This window comes from Diceros bicornis, chromosome 12 (genome assembly GCF_020826845.1).
Source record: "Diceros bicornis minor isolate mBicDic1 chromosome 12, mDicBic1.mat.cur, whole genome shotgun sequence".
Lineage (NCBI taxonomy): Eukaryota > Metazoa > Chordata > Mammalia > Perissodactyla > Rhinocerotidae > Diceros > Diceros bicornis.
Genome location: NC_080751.1, coordinates 68,763,244 through 68,784,004, shown reverse-complemented (window position 1 = coordinate 68,784,004; position 20,761 = coordinate 68,763,244). Strand labels below are relative to the sequence as shown.

At 44.9% G+C, this 20,761-nt stretch overlaps 1 protein-coding gene across 12 annotated transcripts in view; it reads left to right on the top strand.

The window, feature by feature from the left end:
- GREB1 (growth regulating estrogen receptor binding 1) overlaps nucleotides 1-20,761 on the top strand; it is a 144,131-nt gene that overhangs the window by 41,571 nt on the left and 81,799 nt on the right. For 2 of the 12 annotated variants that reach the window (XM_058551774.1, XM_058551770.1), the window contains exon 1: nucleotides 19,772-20,075. The exons of 7 other annotated variants lie outside the window; for them this stretch is intronic. The gene's annotated coding sequence lies outside the window, so the exon portion shown is untranslated. Of the gene's footprint in view, nucleotides 1-6,980; nucleotides 7,105-10,018; nucleotides 10,715-19,771; nucleotides 20,076-20,761 lie in introns of those variants that run through there. 3 more of the 12 variants (XM_058551773.1, XM_058551781.1, XM_058551775.1) reach the window with 3 other exon arrangements.

The window sequence follows — 20,761 nt, the reverse complement described above, 5'->3', positions numbered from 1 at the left end:
ACCTCATATAAATGATATTGTGACACAGTGGACTTAATTTGTTAGCAAATGCCAAAGCCAGTTCCAAATGGCTGTTTTCCATTATGGTGTTGGAAAAAAGCCAAGGTTGTAATAATACAGTGCAACTCTGGGAAGATGACTCCATGAGGGACCAAGCTAATGGGGTTAACAATGTCTTGTGGTGAAACTGGATCCAGGAGTAAACCGGGGCACCTGGTGGCTTGGGTGGGCAGCATGTCTCCTGGACTGTCTTTTCTGCTGATCAGCCTCTGTAAATAGCAGGCCTGCACTCAATCATTCAATCAGGAAGTACTAATGGAGACAGCCCGGCATGGGGTGGGCTCTGGAGTCTGTAATCACCAAAACAGATGTGGTCTTTGCCCTCATGGAGTTCAAGGTCTTGGGGGAAGACAGACATTGGAGTGTGAATTGTTGGTGTGATCAATGTTGTGAAGGGAAAAGGCAGGATGGTCTGGGAGGGTGTTTCACCTAATTCTAATTTTACAAATAGTTTAACAAAGTCTGCCACGTTGATTGTTTTGCTGGTACAGATTCCCAAAATGTTTTAGGACCTATTGATATCCTGAAATCCCTTAATTTCTCTCTCCTTTAACTTTTTAGAAGGCTGTTCTTTCTGCATTGACACTCAAACAGCTTTTGAGTAGAGTAAACCCACAAGATCTCAGAACCATCTTTCTCAGGTTGTAAAATCAAAGTCTGTCAAATATGAAACTTGCTCAGGGAAACAGTGCACCAAGGAATAGGCTGGACACCCCTGTTCCTGGCTCTCCACGCTGGGAAAAGGCCCTGACTTCACATGTTTGCTGCTGTGTCTGAGGAACAGGTCACAACAACCCGGGGGTCATGGTTCTGGTGGAACAGAAGAATGTTGACTTTTCAAGGATGGAGACCTTTCTATCACTTTACATCTATTCAAAATTCTCTCTTACATCAAAGTTTATTAGTCACAGAAATATTTCAGATCTCTCCATAAAAGGCATGAATTTGTAAAGTGCAAGTACTCTAGTTGAAAGTAGCAGAATTATTTACTTGGATTAAATGTTCTAGTCCTTGTCTTTAAAATGATGTAACAGTTTCTTATTATAAGGCAGAGGGTTGGACTGGGTGGTAGTTGTGAGTCCTCTTTGAGCTGTAAAACCTATGGTTATAGAATGTTTTATAAAGCCCTTTGCCAAGCTATCTTCTCTCTATAAGCATTAAGTGGTACCAAGTCCATATTTCCTGGGAGAAATCCTTAATACCAGTACTCTTATGAAGTGATGTACATTTGTCAAATTTCAATTTTTTCTTTGCCAGCTATAGATATTTGTTCTAAAAGAATGACCAGACAACTTTTTTAGATTGAAAGTCGTTTAGTAATTAAATTGGATGAAGAATTAATTAGCCCTTGGCAATTTTTTCAACTGGTGTGGGCAATTCTTAACATTATTCATATGTAACTTTGGTCACTAGAAATGTAGAATTGTATTGCAGTATAGTTATTACCTTCAAAAAAATAATCAAAAGACTAATTATTTTTATTTTCTCCTAGTTTATGTGTTTATTTCTCACAATGACTTTGAAAATTCCCATTTGCCAGGATTCAGAGGATCTTCCTCATTTGAAAATAATGGGAAGAAATTCTAAAAATGTTGAAAGTAATGAAATTGCTAAATCTCTGTTAAACCTGTGAAGATGGAGGAGTTCCCCTCACCCCCATCCGGGGAAAACCCCTATAAAACAGTAAAAAGAGAACCCAGAATATATTTAGGACAGGGACTAAAACTATCAGGTAAAAGTGAGATATTAATGTCCACAGAAGCTTCTTTTGGGTTTGGTAAGATAAACTGAAAAAATAGTTCAGGAATTTAGAAGGGACAAGAGAGAAATAGATAGGAATAAACATGAAAAAATGCTTGATTTCGCTAGTGAAGAGAGAAATGCAAATGAAAACTGCAATGAGATACCGTTTCACCCCCACTAGATTAGCAAAAACTTACAAGTCTGACAATGTCAAGGGTGGGTGAGGATGTGGAACAGCGGGCACTTATTCACCTAACCGGGCACAACCTTTTTGCTCTAGGGGGCACTGTTTAGGTAGCCTTACAATGTGAATGGTGCCCCCTGGAGTCGTGTGGCAGCCTTGAGAGCTGGGTATGTAACAGGAGACATGTCCAATAATGTTTATACTAGTGTTATTTGTAATAACACACAAACAAAAACTAGCGATAACTCAGCCATCAACTATAGAGTGGAAAAATCGATTGTGGTGTATTCATACAATAAAGTGCTGTACAGTAGTGGAAGTGACTCACAGATACGGGCAACCTCATGGATGAATCTCAGGAGCGTTGTACTGAGCAAAAAGGCAAGTCTAGAGAAATCATACAGTGTGAGTCCATTCATATAGAGTTTAAAAAACGTAGAAGTGAGAGCCGGCCCGGTGGTGTAGTGGTTAAGTTCACGCACTCCACATCGGCGGCCCGGGGTTCGTGGGTTTGGATGCTGGGAGTGAACCTATACACCGCTCATCAAGCCATGCTGTGGTGGCATCCCACATACAAAATAGAGGAAGATAGGCATGGATGTTAGCTCAGGGCCAATCTTCCTTAGCAGAAGGAGGAAGACTGACAACAGGTGTTAGCTCAGGACCAATCTTCCTCACCAAAAAAAAAAAAAAGTAAAAGTGGACAATATGTTGCTTAGATTGAAACAAATTAAAATTAAGTTAAATTAGTTTGTCAGAAGTGCTAAATTTCAGGCTCTGGCCCAGACCTACTGAAACAGAATTTGCATTTTAACAAGACCCCCAGGTGATTTGTATGCACACTAAAGTTGATCTTTTCCAAGTAGGAAAAAAAAAATTTAGTTAAATCTACATAAATTTTAGGTTAAAATTAAGTTAAATCTAAATTAAGAATTTTGCTAAAATTATAAAGAAAAGCGAGAGAATGATAAACATAAAATTCAGCATACCAGTTACCTGGGGGTGGGGACAGGTGAGGAGCACACAAGGGGATGTCAGGGATGATGTGAGGTTCTTTTTCTTAAACCAGACGTGGGCACATGGCTATTCATTGTACCGTGGGTCTTTATAACATAAATATCTTCCAAATGTTCTTTTGTATCTGCTCAAATTTAGTAAGCACAATTCAAAAAGAGAAAGGGGTTAGAGTGAAGGTTAGACCAATGTGGGAAAGTTGCCTGGAAAGATGGGGAATTTGGTGTTTGTGGAGGGGAGGCCATTGCAAGTCTCTCTTGGGTCAGAGAAGCTCTGACAAGTCCACCCATCCCAGCCCATAACTCTGTCGGCCCCTGAAGTCAGTCCATTTCCAGGGGGAAGGAGCAGAGGGGTGGTGGCCTGGTGTTAAGGGGGCAGGCAGCTAGCTGTCCCTGGCTACCTCCCAGCTTCCAAATGGTGACTCAGGCCTTGAGCTGGAGGATGTTTGCTCCCCATTCAGCCCCCAGTAGGGCTCGCAGCTTACCCTGGGAGTGTTGTTGCCTGAAATACGAAAGTGGCTATTGAGCTAGAGCTGTAGGCCTGGAAGCTCATTCTGCAGAGGTGAAGTGACTGCCCTCTGGGGAGTGGCAGAGCCAGGTCAGTGTGACTCCAGCACTCAGGTGCTTTCATCTGTTCCATATCCCGCTGCCTCGAAATGGACTCCAGTTCAGTGGAATGTCATGATTATAATTTCCCCCCCAAAAGTCCGTTATACAAATTGCCCATGACCATTTGTAAAAAATGTAGAAAATACAGAAAATTAGGAAGGGAAAATTTGTCCATAATTCCATTTCCCCAAACATCCACTGTTAACGTGTCAGTATATTTCCTTCCAGTCTTTTTTCTCTGCATTTAAAAAATTACAATTATATTAGGTGCTGAGGCTGTGAGTGATATAACTTTCTATCCTTATGTATGCTTTCTCTTATGATTTCCTGTTTTTTTGTCATTTAAATATGTCATATTAAATATGCAGAAACTATCTTGCTAATGAGTCAACATTAGTAAGAATAAAGTGGAAAATGTTCATTTATTTCTGGAGAGTTGAGCAAAGATCAGATATTTTGGGTCATTAATTCTTTTTTTTTCTTACTACTTGAAAATTAACCAGCCTATAGGAGCACTTCATCAGTAAACACTCTCCTGGTACTTATTTTGTACTAGGTGCTGGGGAAACAGATGGACAAGATAGGTTTCTAGGGGCACCAGTCTGTGAGGGGGAGGTTTCCATGAAAATTATCCTTGTGTCTAGTAAATTAAAAGACTGAGCGTTAATGGCTTCCGTGATTGGGGTTTGCTTCTGAAAGGCAGAGCTGATAACATCCTTACTCTGAACACAAGCCACAAAGTAGTTATCTTTTCTTAAGCCTTTAGTTTTCATTTTAAGGTTCACCACAAACTTTAGCAGTGAAAAAAAAGTGCAGTCACTGGGTCATTCTGACCTAGAACCAACCAAAACACTTCTAATTGCTGCAGCAGACAATGATGAATCATTCCTAAGCCAGCTTGTTGCCTCTCAGTCAGATGCCTGCGTAATGAGACTCATTGTTTCATCGCCAGTGAAACATTGGCTCCAGCGTGTTTGGGGCTGTAGGAGAGAGGTTTGCAGATCTTCCCAGTGTGCTATCTATCTGCTCATCTGCACTAGTGCAGCCAAAAGGGCTCTTCGGGTTATCGGGGTTTAAGTTCTGTCATGGTAGGGCTGTGGCTGCTTCATATTCATCGGGATGATACCGATAAACACTACCCTTTTTTGAGCACCTACCATGTGCCAGGCAGTGTAAAAGGTGCTTTATGTTCCTGGTGTCATAACTACCTTAGGATACAGATATTATTATCCTCATTTTGCTGAGAAAACCGAGGCTCAGAAGTTGTCACTCATACACCCCACGTATACCAGGCATCCAGCAAATGCTGAGTGAAGGAATGATGGCACCACCAGGCTAATGAAGGGAAGGCAAAAGGAGAGAACCTGGCCATATGGGCCCAAAGAGTTGGTCCCAAAAGTTGAGAGGCTTTGTATCGGCCAGTTACTCATTTTGGCAATTTTTAATTTAATTTCCAAATTCTATGTGATGGGGGAGGGGCAGGGATTTCAACGTAGGCAAACAACACCAGACGTGGATGCAGTATATGTTTGTGACCAGCAAAGAGATCGGCCTGACTGGTCCTCAAAAAATGATAAATGGAAAAACATTTATTAAGTGCCAGCCGCTGTGCTCAATACTACATTATCTTATTTAATCCTCACAAAACCCCTTTGAAGTAAGCCTTGTTATCTCTGTTTATGGTGGACGAAACTAAGAGCTCGGAGTTCCAGAGCCTGCCCAAGGTCACGCCGCTGATAGGAGGGTGAGGGTCCAGGATGGGAACCCAGGCACTAGCTCCCCAGTTTCCCTGAAGCTCGGCTGCTTTCCCCTAAACAAAAGCCAAGAGTGGAGATTTCATTATTTATGCTTGAATTTTATTTTGTATTTGATGGAGGGGCAAAAAAAGTAAGATATACAGATTTCTTTAATGCTAACAAGACCTAACAACAGACGCCACCCCAGGAAGAGATCCCAGCGCAGTCAGTGCAGGGAGAAGGCCAAGTGGGAGATGGAAGTTTTGGGGTAGCCAGAAATAATGCGCTAGGGGGTGACTGGTGTGCAGTTCAGTGGTGGTGACCAGACTTTCCAAACCAGAATCAGCACGCCATGCCCTTTGTTTTATTTTATTTTGTTTTTCAAAGATCAGAGGAACTCCTGAAAATGTAGTTTGCATGCAGAAATACAGTCATACAGTCAGTTCTGCTATAATGTGACATGTGTGTTCCTAAAAAAAGACTGTCATGCAAAATTGCACAATAAAAACCATAGGGTTCATGGGGAAAATGGGGTTGGGGCACAGCACTCAAACCCTTCATCAATGACACTTTGAAAAAAAAGATATAAACCTAATAAAAGGGGCCGGCCCGGTGGCATAGTAGTTAAGTTCACGTGCTCCGCTTCCATGGCCCGGGGTTCTTGGGTTGGGATCCTGGGTGCACACTGGCACACCGCATGTCAAGTCATGCTGTGGCGGCGTCCCATATAAAGTAGAGGAAGATGGGCACGGATGTTAGCTCAGGGCCGGTCTTTCTCAGAAAAAAGCGGAGGATTGGCATGGATGTTAGCTCAGGGCTAATCTCCCTCACAAAAAAACCCAAAACAATAACAACAACAAAAAACCTAATAAAAAAGGGAAGCAAACAGCAGTTTTATGTATGCTAAATATTAAAGAAATACATAAATACTGCAATAAATATGGAACTTTACCTTGAAGTACAAGATAAAAAGAAGTTTTGCATGTGGAAGTGGGCTTCGGAAGGGTTGTAGCTTGTGAGTTATTGTGAAGTAGAGGAAGGAAGGAGATGTGGAATCATACGGAAAGTTCTAACACCAGATATGGATGGGTGTGGCTCGTAACACACGCGGTGATCGGTGATCAGAGGTAGCTGGTAGATGCGTGTGTGCGCGTGTGTGTGTGCGCGTGTGCGGGTGTGTTTTGTGGGTGTCGAAGCTGCTCAGTTTACCTGGGCACCATTTTTCTGCATTCTTGGTGTTTCTTGCAGAGGAAATCACTCCTAAGCACACACAAAATTCATCAGGTGTTTCAGTTGTCCTGTAACAGATCTATCGGTTGGCACAAATGTGTAGTTTAAAAAGGGTTGTAGCAGACTGACTGTGTATGGGAACACCATAACAGAATGTCTAAATCTCTTACATATCGGAATGTGAGTGGCTTTCCTGCCCACAGCCTGTCCACACAACTCTCTAGTTTAGTCGTGGGTCCCTGCAATAGAGTGAATGTTCATGTCCCCACGCCCCAAATTCATATGTTGAAACCTAACCCCCAAGGTGATGGTATTAGGAGGCGGGGCCCGGGAGGTGATTAGGTCATGAGGGTGGAGCCCTCGGGTATAGCATTAGTGCCCTTAGGAAAGAGACCCCAGAGAGCTCCCTTGCCCCTTCCCCCAGGTGCAGACACAGCGAGAAGACTCGGGCTGTGAACCAGGAAGCAGGGCCTCAGCAGACAGCGATGCTGACAGCACCTTGATCTCGGACTTCTCAGCCTCCAGAACTGTGAGACTAAGTATTTGTTGTTGAAGCCACCAGTCTCTGGTATTTCTGTTACAGCAGTCTGAATGGACTAAGACAGTCCCTCAGCTCTAAAACCAGAGGATGGACTAGGTCACTTCCCAGGGCTCCTCTGTGATTTTGAGTCTCTCAGTGAATGGGCTGGGAGACCACTCTCTCTGAGGATAATAATTAGAGTTGTTTTTAAAACGTGCTTTATGTTTCGCTGGCTTTTCTCTGGTTGCCTTAGTGTCTTTTCTTCTCCTGGGTGTTCTTTTCACGCTTCAGTCCTTCTTCAGTGCCGGGTGACCCTTGGAGTTTCACGTGGGTCTAAGAATGAGAGAGAAGGTCAACTAGGAGCGTTCTGTCCACAGGTGAAGGTTGTGGACCAACACGTATTGCTTTTTGGGTGCTTAGGAGAGCATCAGCTGATATTCTGGAGGCCTCTGGATGCCAGACTGTATCTATATTAGTGGCCCTAGTTGATTCAGTTTAATCTATTCCGTGTGTTTGCCTGGGGTGAATGCCTGAGTCCTGGTATTCTGCGTGTGGCTGTGGGCTGGGAGCTGGAGGGTCCAAGTGCTCTGTATGCAGTAGTTAAAAGAATTTGCCTATTTTCAGTGCTGCTTCTCCCTCCCCCTAACACAGGCCAGAGTCCCGAGTCTCTGGGTGTCTGTAGGGCCAATCGGCTTCCTCTAGGTGTGCACCATATTGCAGCACCCTTCACCTGCATCAGTCATAAGTTCTCCCTCTAGTCTGTCTTCTGGAAATTTGTTAAATCTAAACAAAGATAGAAGTGCTTAGGTCTGTTTAGGGAGGTCAGGGCCACCACACAATAGAAGAAATGCTTGAACTGGGTTTTGAAGGATGAGTAGGAGTTCATATCACAAATAAGGGGTAAGGGCTTTCTAGGCAGAAGGAACACGGTGTACAAAGAACTGGAGGTGTGATAGGCTGTGGAGTGAGCGGAAACTCTGAGCAGTCAGCATTCGGCAGCCGTGGCAGTACCAACCCCTCACAGCTTACACAAGTTAAGCAGATCTAAAGTGATATGAAAACCCTCAGGGAGACATTTTGTACAAGCCAAGGCCTGTTTATTTGTTAGTGGTGGTTATCGTGGTCTTCAGAACACTTTGTTGGACAGGTAAGGACTTTTCTGCTTTTTGAAGCTTATCACTTCTAGCCTTGTGGTCAGAAAGAAAAATACAGCCAACACATCACAGTCTTCAGTGCTAGTGTTGGCTGCTGGTATGGTGACTATGTCTCTGCCTGTCCTGTTTAATGTGGATGGGATTTGGCCAGGGAGAGAATAGCATTCGACATCCAATAGAAGACAGGGACTTCTGGCGAGGAGATATGTTGGCACTGAGCATAGATTTGCAGATCTCCATTCTCAAGGAAGACTCAGACCAGAAGCACCCCGCAGAGCTGACATTGCTGTGAGCCCTCTCCTCTTCGGGCACCTCCGTGTTATTTCCACATCAAAAGCCTATTTTGACAGTAATGGGAAGGCGTAGTCAGTTCAAAGGTATTATAATTTCAGACGTAATGAAGGCAAATTCTTCTCTGCTAATTTTCTCCTCTTGATGATGACAACTTATGTCAATTTAAAAAGTTAGCAAATTAAAGAAAAGACTAAAGAAGCATAAAAAAATCTTGAATTCTTTCACTTAGAGGCAACCACTGTAGACATTTTTTTTCAATCTCTTAAGCATTTAGTTTGTTTACAAGTTGAAAGCTTAGTACTGATAATTGCTACTATTATTATGGCCTATATAGTAAATATTATATATGTACCATTCACTGTTCTAAGCACACTATGTATATTAATTCATAGAATCCACACAACAACCCCCCAAGACAGGTACTTTTATCCCTTTTTTCAGATTGGGGAAACTGAGGCACATTAAGGTTAAGTAAGTTGCTCAACGTCTAACATCCAGTAAGTCAGGATTCAAACCCAAGCCTGGGCCCATAGCCCATCCTCTTAAAAACTCTGCTGCTTTCTCTGTCTATATATATTATATATCTATGTAAATAACATCATGCATATTATATTACATAGATGTTTGTATGTATTTCTCTCTATATATTTCTATAACAACTTAAAATCTTTTTCTTGCTGAATTTTATATCTTAAGTACATCTGTGTCATGTAAAAACTCTTCATGCACATAGCCTTCGTGCATGTGGATATGGGAGACTGCATTAAGCATTCCTTTCCTGTTGGGCATTTCCGTAGTGTCCAGTTTCCCCCATTACAGACAGTGCTTGAATAGCAGAAGGCGGTAGGCGCTCCATGTGTGGTCACCTCCTCTGCAGTCCCCATGGGTCCTCCTCAGACATGATTTGCTTCCCCAGGAGTGAAGCCATGGCGCCAGGGTTTGCTTCCACTCCCGGAGCCTTGCTCAAGCAGAACCACCAGGGGGCACTGCCCTGCCCTTGCTGCTAAGGTGTGGAGACAGATGGGGTCTCCTCCGGTCCTTTCTAGGGAGAAATCGCTCAGCTGGGGAAGGGACAGGGCTATGATGTGGGGCTCTTCCTTCCACCCTGCAGTACCTGGTGCCTAGAAACAGCTGAGAACTCTGACAACTGGGGTGCCAACAGGAATAATCCAGCTCTTGGCCCTTGTCACAAAAGGTAGATGACATGCACACCCCTGGGTCCCATCCAAGTCATCTTTGCAGGCAAATGAAAGACCCTGACAAGGAGATAAAAATCAAAGTAAAAGGTATTTAGCACAAATGAAATGGGCTGCCATTATTTCTTTTCTTTCCTTTTTCAATTAGGTTTTGAGCAGGATTCCTGGATTTGCAAGAGTCGGTTGCAGCAGGCATGTGTAGGAAGCTCTGGGCCAGAGCTGGTGTTTCCTTGATTTCCACAGTGGCGGAAGTGATTTAAAGAAAAGGAGTTTAAGAACGTGCGCCTGTGACTCCCGGGGAGTTTTCCTCGTTGGGGTGTGAGCCTTGGTGTTCTCGGGGGAGGTTATTATAAGGGGCACGTGCTTCCCGTGGTCAACGCTGCACCTGTGGTCCTCCCGCGGCAACCTCGGCTGCCCGTTCCCTGTGGCAGAGCTGGTGCTCTTCCCTGACCTTTCATTCTCTGTGCAAGAATACATGGTTCCACTCCAAGTACAAAACTTTCATGTTTAAAAAGGCTTGGTTTAACTGCTGGTGGTTTGATGGACAGATTGGTATGTACCTGCGTGGAGAGCACTCTGACCCAGCAAAACACTTCAGTGCTAAGAAGACGGAAAACCGTGGCATTTGCCATCTGACCCAGCAGCGGCCCGGGGCAGATGGAGCTTGACTTGGAAGGTCTGCTGCTGAGTTTTTTCCCTGGTTGTTGTTGTAGCCCCGGGAGCAGACACTGGCTTTGAAACCTTTCCCCTGGCTGGCTTGGCTGCCTCTGCTTCTCTGGGCAGGGGCCAGGGGCCGGAGTGTCAGGCTGACCCAGCACTCGGCACGGTTCTCAGTAGCATTCAGGGCTCCCCACGCGATCAAAGCCACAGCGGCGGAGGAGGCGGGAGCGTCTGCAAGCGTTCCCACTCGCTGGGTTCAGCCTGCTCTTGGCTGGATGGTTTATGGGCTGCCTGAAATGACCAGCTTTTTGTAAGGTATGGTGCATTTGACTCTGAGAGCGGAGCTTTTGGGGTGGGAGAGGTTTCGCTGGCTTCTTGCTTATTATAAAGATGACATTGGCCTGTGTTAAGCAGGATAATAATGTCGAGGCATTTGCTTTTAGTAAGGTGCAAGGGAGCAATAAGCCGAGTGCATCCACTTAATGAATTAGCTTCGTTATCTTTTTTTTTTTTAATTTTTGTTTATTTTTTCTTCCCAAAGCCCCAATAGATAGTTGTATGTCATAGTTGCACATCCTTCTAGTTGCTGTATGTGGGACGCGGCCTCAGCATGGCCGGAGAAGCGGTGCGTCGGTGCGCACCCGGGATCCGAACCTGGGCCGCCAGCAGTGGAGCGCGCACACTTAACCGCTAAGCCACGGGGCTGGCCCTAGCTTCGTTATCTTTGTCTTTTTTTGAAATGGTATCTGAAGGGGTTGTAAATGATTAGTTTTGCAGAAGGTGGCCACAAAAGCAGCAGGGAGGATAGTTATAAATGATGTGCTAAGGAAATGTCAACACTTTTTGGATTCTGCCTGGTTGGTTCTAGGGAGAAGTTTTTCAGTAGTTTCTTCTTCCCTGAAAATCTTCCCTGGCTTTATTCTGAAGGTGCTTCCCTCCCATTCAGTCCTCGCTGCAGCTGGAGGGGACGTGGCTGCTTGCTTTGTAGCATTCGAGGAGCTTAAGCACTCTCAGAGGAAGCGCTGTTGACATTCTGTGAACAGATGTCTGGGCAGCGGCGCTGTCGTGCGGCGGCCGTGGGCAGGACAGCCTCAGTTGGAGAGAAGTGGATTAGACACAAGTCAAGCCCTCAGCTCGGCTTTTCTTCCTTAAACAGCACCTGTGGAGTTTATGAGTTCCTCCAGGGAAAATCAAGAGAAATCTACATTAGAATGCCGTTTCCTGCCCTGAGGACTGTCAAAGAGTTTACAGGAGACCATTCTGCCCTCTGACTGTGTTTATGGCCATATCATATATTCAGCTGCCTATTCCTACACTAGTGGAGTGCCACCATTCCGTTCTTCTCATGGAGGGCCCCATCACGCTGCTGGCGATTATAGAATGAGGTTGCAGACGCAGTCTTGAGAGGGCTTTGCTTTTGTTTGTTTTGTTTTTTGAAACTTTGGACTCACCAGAAATAAGTCACCATACTTGTGTGTTGGCTGAAGGATTCTTAAATTTTGCTGTAGGGAGGTTGGAGGAGGAAGGAACAGGGGTTCGTGGCAGCTTAGATGTGAGCTGGAGTCTGGGGTAAGACTTTGGGTGGGGCTGTGTCCCCGTTGCCTGCCGGGGGGGCAGTGTCCGTTACCTTCCTGTGAGGCCCTGAAGGATCAGCAGGGATTCTAGAGGGAGGCTCGGGTTGGAGGATCTGAGGAATACAGGTGTGTTTTGGATGCGATTCCGAATGGAGGCAGATCGCGAAATGGAAAGAGGCCTGGCAGGCAGCCTTGGAGAGTTTCTTTCTCCTGGACTTGAACTCCAGCCTTCGGCTCCAGAGCACAGCCTCTTTCTTCTCTGCCACGGTCACTTCTCCAGGCGAGGGTGAGAGGAGGACAAAGGCGAGGGGGCACCAGACCAAGTGAGGCTTTGCACAGAGCGGGCTCCGCAGATGTTTGGGAGGGAAGCAACGGCAAGTGGGGGCATGGTTGGAGGATCTAAACGCCACACGCTGACTCCTTGAACGCACAGCTGCCCCTGTTTTCTGCATTGTGAGGACAATACCACCCACTTCTTCCTCTTTCTAAAGCCTGAAATCATCCAGACTCCCTTCTCTCCTTCATCCTCCAGAAAGCCAGTCTTTCTCTGTGCCCTCTTCGAGTCACAATATACTGCAATATTCTTCTGTAGGCCTTCCTTAGGAGCCTAGGTAATCTCTCTCAAGTACAATCTAACCAGGCCTGTTTAAAGTCCTTTCTTGGCTCCACAGGGCTAATTCTAAACACATTAGGAGGGCTTAGTTTGAACTGGCCCCTCGCCACCCTCCTACCCAGCTCCCACGCGTACACCTTATGCTCCAGGAGCCTCTGGAAGGACCTGTGTCCCCCAGTCACACAATGGGTGTCACCCCAGGGTCAAGCCTGGGAGTATTGTCCACCTGCCCGGAATACCCCTCCTTCTTTTCACCTGGCAGACCTGTACTCATCCTTCCAGATTCAGCTCTTCCAGGAGGCCCTCTGAGGTTGGCCTGAGACAGAACCTTCCACTGCCTTCTCTGTTTCCTTTGAAGCTACCTTCTTGCTGATAACCCTGCCAAGGAACCATCACCCTGTAGTTTGTACTGCGTCATTTCCCTGCACTTCCTACCTAACTGTGAGTTTCTTAGCTCAGGGCTCTGTCTATTTCACTTTCCCCCTTAGCTCCAAGTGGGAATGAAATATTTCTTCCATGTATCCAAATTAGCTTATTTAAGTATTTAACTTTGTTTAAAGCAAAATCATGACTCTGGAGGGGAAAAGTTCTTTGTTTTTCCTGGAGGCATAGAACAAGTTAGAAGTTGTCAATTTGTGGCTTAGGATAGACCCAGCTGTCTGAACTTGGTCCTGAGACCCTGCAGGCCTCCAGCTGTGTCTCTTCCTCGAGCCTGGGGTGGCCTGGGTGGAGGTTGAGCCTGGGAGAATTAGCAGAGTCCACGGCCATTCCCTTGCCAGATCCCCTCTCCAAAAGAAACCGTTCTGGGCTCCGTGGGGAATGGAGAGAGGAGTGAGCTTGGTTGCTGTGTCCAGCAGTTCAAAGCCCAGAGGAGCTTTGGGGGAAAAACCTGGAGCCCATGGAGATGTGAGCAAAGTACTGGGGGGGGGGGGAGTGGGCAGAAGAGGCAGTGATGAATTTGGGCTTCAGTGTAAGCTGAAGGAAGCACAGGCGCACACGGGCCCGTGGAGCAGCAGTGTGTTCACGAGGAAAGAGCAGAAGTGACGGCTTGTGCTTTGATGCTCATAGGAAGGGCTCCCCTGACCCTGCTTGGAAGGGAAAACTATAAGGTGAGTGCAGGTAATAGCTGGGGCAGGGGGGCACCAGCTAATAAGCTTTCTGGAACTGTGACAGCGAGGGCATCCTGGGGGCCTAAATTGAAACCTCGGATTTGTTTATTGGGGACGCCTGGGGCTTTAAGTTCTGCATCTGAATGCTTTCAGACGTGACTGTGCTCCAGCCCTGTACAGTCCTCGCCATAACCTCAAACAGGTGGTCTCTCTCTTTCCTTCTCTCTCCCTTTAGGAGTTATCTTCTAGGGGCCTGCAGCGTCCCGGGTACCATGGGAAATAAAGAGGTGACTAGGATATTTCCTGCTGTCAAGGAGCTTCAAGTTTCGAGAGGAAGGGGGATAAGAGACGTGGAAATGATGTCTGCTTGGATAGCACATTTCAGTTGGGGGTGCTCCTAAAGGAAGCCAGTTTATTCCCACTGCAGTACAATGAATGCAGTTAAGTCAGGATCTCTGGTTAGCATCTAGAAATTAGAATTATAAGCAGTTAATTCCAATTGTAGAGAGGAAACTGGAATTTGTTAACATCTATATGCCAACTGCCCTACATATGTTAGTTCATTTAGCCCTCACTACAACTCTGGAAGGTGGTTCTTGTCCTTATTTTACAAATAAGGAAATGGAGGTCCAGCGAGGTTAGGCAACTTACTCAAGGCCACATAGCTTGAAAGAAACATAGCCACGAATTAAGCCCCTGGTGGTCCTTTTCCAAAGTATATGCTTTTTACTACCGTAGCAGGCAGATTATGAATGCTTTGCAAGGCCCAGTTTTGAAAAATTGTTTGAAGTTGGTAAAGTCCAACTTTACTGAGAGGTTTATTATCTTATAACTTGAAGGGACCTGCAAGGCCCTCTCGTAGAGTCCTAATAGCTTTGATCTAACTGGATACCGGGACTGGGAACTGAAGAGCTTGTTCTCAGCACGTTGTGGGCCTCAGTCTCATACACAGAGGGACCCGCCAGCAGTGTGTGCCCCTGCATGTTTCGAGGAAACGGGGTGTTGGTGACCACGAATCAGCTGAGATCTCTGCGGGGAGGGGGAAGGGCTGGATCTGACGAATGAGCAGCAGGGGAGTTGATGGCTTTATTTTTACGAGCAAAATGACAAGTGTGCAGCACCTGGGGTACACAGAGCTGGGTGTCACCTGAGGAAGTCAGTTCCAGCCCATTCGGGGAGCTCAGTAACTGTTGTTGACAGCTCGGGGCCCTGGGCTCAGGCAGAGGTGCCCCGGGACTGTCTGATAAAAGGCAAAATGAGGGTGCTCAGAAAGGAACAGGAAGAGGACTGTGGGCCAGAGTGGAGCTGGACACACACTTGCAGGTTGCCCAGCGAGTGTCCGTGAGCCTTTTAGGGTAAATGGATTTGCTGCCTCTTAGGCAAACCTTTTGATATTCTGTTCTTTGAAAAAGAAAGAAAGAAAAGGGAAAAAGTCACTGCAGGGAGAGGCCAGAGCTAGAATGTTTTTCTTTGAATGGGCTAGAGTCCGGCATCTGCTGCTTTAATCCCCCGGGGAAGAGCCAGTCGGGCTGACGGAGAGGCAGACGCCATCCAGGCCCTGGGCCGCCGCCTGTGTGTTTGTTTTGCTGCCTCTGGAAGCCGAGGGAGCCTGCCCGCCCTCTTCCCTCAGGCAAGCCCATCTTCAGGCAGATGCAGAATGCCCTTGGTTTTCTTTGTCTGACTAGACCTGTTTCTTTTGAAATGGGGCTTTTCACTTACTGAGGCTTTATTTTCTTGTATGACAGCCCCCCTTTTGGTAAAGCACCATTAAGAAAGGACCCAAGGCAATCCTTTTCTAACCAAAAGTTTTAGCATGGCTGGACAAGTGAACATCATTAAAAAAAGAAAAAAACCCAACAACTTTAAAAAACGCTCCCTTTTCTGAAGTCACCGGCTTCATTGAAAGCAAGGATTCACATTTTCGGTCATTCTAAAATTGTCCCAAATGTGTGACCTTGGACCAGTCACTTAATCTCACCCTGTCTCAGTTTCCTAATGTGTCAGATGAGAACCACGCTAGGTGTGTTTTAGGGCTGTGATGGAGAAGAAATAAAATGACGAATATAGACCTGAGAAGCATCTGCACCAAGTGGCCCTAATAAATGGGAGCTATGATTTTGACTTTTACTTAAAATGGTCTTGGGCTTTACGCTGCTCAAGGAAATAATAAAGACAGTAAATGCTTTCAGATCCCAGACTCACTCTCTTTGTCTGCAGAATGAAGATAATACTTCTGTCACATTTGAACAGATGTTGGTTTTCTTATTCTTCCATTTGAACTCATATTCTTCTCTCTCGATATAAAATATAGTTTATTTATAAATTGCATACATGGACTGAAGTATATAATATATATTATTTACATTATAAAACATACTGAAAAATAAAATGATTAGCTAAAATAGATATAAATAGAAGTTTTGATGTTTTTTGTGTTCCCTTTGGATAGCATGCTGTAATACACAAGTACTCTAATAGGGGCTTTATAAGGTTTGTCGTGTGGTTCTGAGAGTCTAGGTAGAACCTTCTCCGTGAATAATTGCAGGATTTTGTGGCCTCCCAATGATGAGAACGCTTAGCCAGGAGGAAGTCTGGTTTCAGATGTGTGTGCGTGCTTAGTCTCGTGAGGCCGACTTCCTAGCACGGTCCTTTAGGAGTCTGGAGGAATGCCATAGCTTTCTGTGAAGTTGAGAAATGTCTTGTCACTGCTAGAAAAGGCACTCGAAGGTAATGGTAATATAGATTTATTACCCGTCAACCGAGGATGTCTGAGATTCTGTATTCTGCTGTTTAAACTTCTTAACACTACTTTTCATGGAAGAGATTCTTTGGAGATGGGTTTTCAGTTCCAGACCAGGCACTACCTGTGTGTCATTAGACAGGTCTCCCAACCTCTCTGAGCCTTAGTTTCTTATCTGTAAAATAGGGATAAAAGTAGGGATAGAAATAATTACCAGATAGGATTGTTGCTAGGATCAAATTAGATACTGCTTGTGGAAATGCTGAGCAGGTGGTCTTCCTTTGCTATTAGTCTGTGGTCCACCATGATCTTCAGTGGCCATTCTACTGAGATTCTGTATGATGTCTGTTGTTCATTTTTATGCCTGCATTTCATTTATTTTTTAAATGTGACCTTCAGTTTTTAATAAATGTAAATATGAACATTGTCTAAAGAGTCATTATATTATTATAATATGTATATTCTAATACATATATTAGAATTCAGGGTAAGAAATAATTTTCCCTCAGAATTTTGAGGATATTTCATTGTTTCCCAGTATCACTGTTGAGAAATCCAAAGTATTCTGATTATTTTAATCTTTGGAATATGCCCTGTGTTTTTCTTTCTGGAAGCTTTTGGGATCTTCCCTTTATTCCTGGTATTCTAAAATTTCATGCTGATGCGACTTGATGCTAATGTATCCTTTTTCACTTATTGTGCTGGGCACTTGATGGGTCCTTTAAATCCAGAAATTTATGTCCTTCAATTCTGGAAAATTTTCTAGATTATTTCTTTGGGAATATCATTCTCTTCTTTTCCTTTCTTCTCTTTTCGTGGAACTCCTATTGGACCTCCTGGATTGATCCTCTAATTTTCTTATCTTTCTTGTTCTTTGTGTCTTTATCTTCAACTCTGTCTTCCAGCCCTTCTACTAAAGTTTAAATTTCTATTATCATTTAAACAGTTTATAAGAGTTCATTCTTGTTTTCTGAATGTCTGCATTTTCTTTTTTAAAGACTTTATTTTATTAGAGCAATTTTAGGGTCACAGCAAAATTGAGAGGAAGGCACAGAATCACCGTGTGCCTCCTGCCCCCCCCACTTTCCTGTTCACCTTTTACAGCATCCTGTTCTTGTTTTGTAGATACGTATTCCTCTGAGGATATTGATTGAGGTGGATATTTTCCTTTGCACCTTTTGTTTGCTCCCTTTTATCTGTTTCTTTCTTTTGGTCTCAATCTTTTATGTTAAAGGAGTTTCTCAAAAGCCTTTGTGAGGCTGACGATCTTTGGGTGTCTGCTTGTTGTTGAGAGTCAGGCACAGAAAATTGCTGTATGTACCAATACAGCTATTGATGGTGGGCTTCACAGGAGGTGATTAGCCGTGGATCTGTGACATTGGGGGTACCCCCAGTTGTCAATATCCACCCATCCTCAAGCCTGAGTGTCAGCATTTGGGGGGAACCAAATAGGGAGAAGGAATGTGAAGTGGGGGCTTCATCCACCGTGGATAGACTTTGAGGCAATTCCTGTTTTCAGTCCTGTGTCTCACATCTGTTGTCAGCTGTGTCCAGAGTCCAGATTCTCTGTGGTTTATTTTTTCCTGAGTAAACCTCCAGGCTTCAGCAGAGATGAGAAGGTGGGCTGTTGGGGGTGGGGCAGAGGAAGGAGGAGGAAGCCCCCCACCCCTGATCTTCAACCCCCCTTTTCACGGTGTTGCCTCCAATTCCTAAGCCTTTTCTGGCTTCTGTTGTGAGTTTGAACTGGTTGGCTTCTCAGGACTCCTCTCCCTATTGCAGGACTGGACTTTAGTTCTTACTCTTTCAAAGTCTATCGCCACTTCTCCTTCCACTTTGCATCTTCTAAGTTTTGTTGGCATATCTTGTCTGCTGTTACTTTCTCTCCTCTCTCTCTGTCTTTGTGTGTTTATACCTATGTATTCCTCACTGTCCTCTTGGTGTGGTTTTGGAGGGAGTAGAGATGATGTTGTGTATTCCACCTGTTCCCTTTCACTGGAAGCCTCCTCGCCTTCCTTTGTCCCTGTTTGTAATAATCCTTGATCTTCCTTGAAGTTTCTGCCCTGCACTTATTCTAATGAACTGCATCTCAACCTAAAGATTACTTCTTTTTCTAACCGAGTCCTCTAAATGACACAGCTTGACTTACGGGTGCCATGGGAAGAGAATGGCTTAGGCTGCATGTCTCAGTCCTCAGGAGCATGCTGAGATAGCTCACCTTTGTGACTCCAGACTCACCTGGGGTCAGTCTGCTTCATCTGGTCAGGTCATAGGTGCTTCTGGGGTCAGATGGACCAGTGGAAGTTAAGTTCTGGTTCTGGGATGTGAGCTGACATAGAGCTATATTTGAGGTTGACTTGGTGAAATAGACCCACATCTGATTACCTCCTGTGAGGCCCACCAGCCATCCAACTGCACCCCCATGTACAGAGTTTTCAAGCAATTTTTTGGACTTTTCTTTTAAAAACAAGCAGATATCCAAGGATCCGGTTGAAAGAGCATCTGCCAGGCCTCCTGCCTCCAGGTCTTCCCTCCAAGTTTATCCCAAACATCCCTGTCTGACTGACTTGCCTAAGACATCACCTTTATCATCATAAATCCCTTGTTCTGAAGCTTCAGGGACTGTCTATTGCCTACCGAAACAATGTCTAATTTGTACCCTCAGTTTTGTTTTTATTCTGTCATGGTGCCATCTTGTAAACCATTTACTACTCATCAAATGAGCTTATTTCCTTTTTCTATAGCATGTCTGTATTCATGCAGCTTTCATGCCTTTGTGCTTTCTTTCTCAAATGCTATTCCCAACTTTTTTGCCAAAATATCCTACTCTTCTTATTTGGCCCGCTTTGAATACCAGCTCCTTTGGCTGCCCAAGTTCTCACTGATTCCCTCCAGCCCCCCTTACGTTGCAGCTCTTATGGACCATAGAACTGTTGGTCTCTTGTCATTTATGATCTGGAATTCTTATCTTTTCATGTGAATGTTCAGATTTAGCTAGAAATTCATGATCATGCACTGACTATGAGGTGCTGTGCTAGGCACTTTCACACACTGTCTCTTTTACTGTCCGTAATGACCAGTCAGTCCTTCAAAGTGCCCATTTTACAGATGAGAATACCAAGGCCCAGTAAGTCACACCTGCTGTTTCCAGTCTACTACACCAGGGTTATGCACTAAGGTGAAGGCTGTGGTTGTCGTCTCTGCTGTGATGGACACTGCTTTGGATTCTGTGGTTGGAGAGTATCATGCACTAGCATTGGGACTACCTGGGCCAGGCCTTGGAATGCAGGCAGTGGAATGTGATGTGTCAGGGCGTGGAAGAAATCCTTGCAGCTGGCAGACTTGAAATCTCGCAGTCTTTTGCAGCAGGAGTCTAGCAAAGAGACAGTGCCTAGGGAGTGAGTGGTCAGAGCCACGCAGGGCGGGACCAGCCCAGGAGGCCTTTCACAGGGGTTGCCTTCATCCCAGGAGGCTTTTGGGAGGATCTGGGCTTTTGTGTTTGACCCTGAGCCAGGCTCTCCTCTCTCTGGTTCTTTGGTCCCGTGTCTGACAAGTGTGGGATTCTAACATAGCAGAGAGCTCCAGCTGGGCCCCCACCTCAGCCTGCTCTGCCCTCTGATCCCAAACCCTCCTCAGCTGGCAGGTGGTCTTGTCTGTAAGAGCACTGCTGTGTTAGTGGGGAGTTCCCACACCATTCGATTGTGGTCCAATGAGAATAACAGAACGGGCCACGACATTTCCATACGATTCTCAGTGCTCCCTCCCTATCCTTATTTACTTATGATGGTTTCAAATGCATCATTAGATAGAGAGTGGGGCACATTTACTCTCTCACTATTTGCTTATAGACATTAAAGCTTTGATGTTTGCTTAGAGTTATAAAATAAAATGTCCATTTTTTAAAAAATTTTTTGTTTATTGCAGTAACATTGGTTTATAACATTGTAAAAATTTCAGGTGTACATCATTATACTTCTATTTCTGCATAGATTACATCATGTTCACCACCAAAATACTAATTACAACCCATCACCACACACATGTACCGAATTATCCCTTTCACTCTCCTCCCTCCCCACTTCCCCTCTGGTAACCACCAATCCAATCTCTGTCCCTATGTGTTTGTTTATTGTTGTTATTATCTACTACTTAATGAAGGAAATCATATGGTATTTGACCTTCTCCCTCTGACTAAAATGTCCATTTTTTTGAATGTGAAAACTTTTCTATGCCATTGTCCGTTTTGTATTTCTTCTCTCCCTGCGTCCTTCCCCCTCTCCCTCCACCTCCTTCCTCCCTCACCTCCAGTCTTATTTCTTTTCTTTCAAT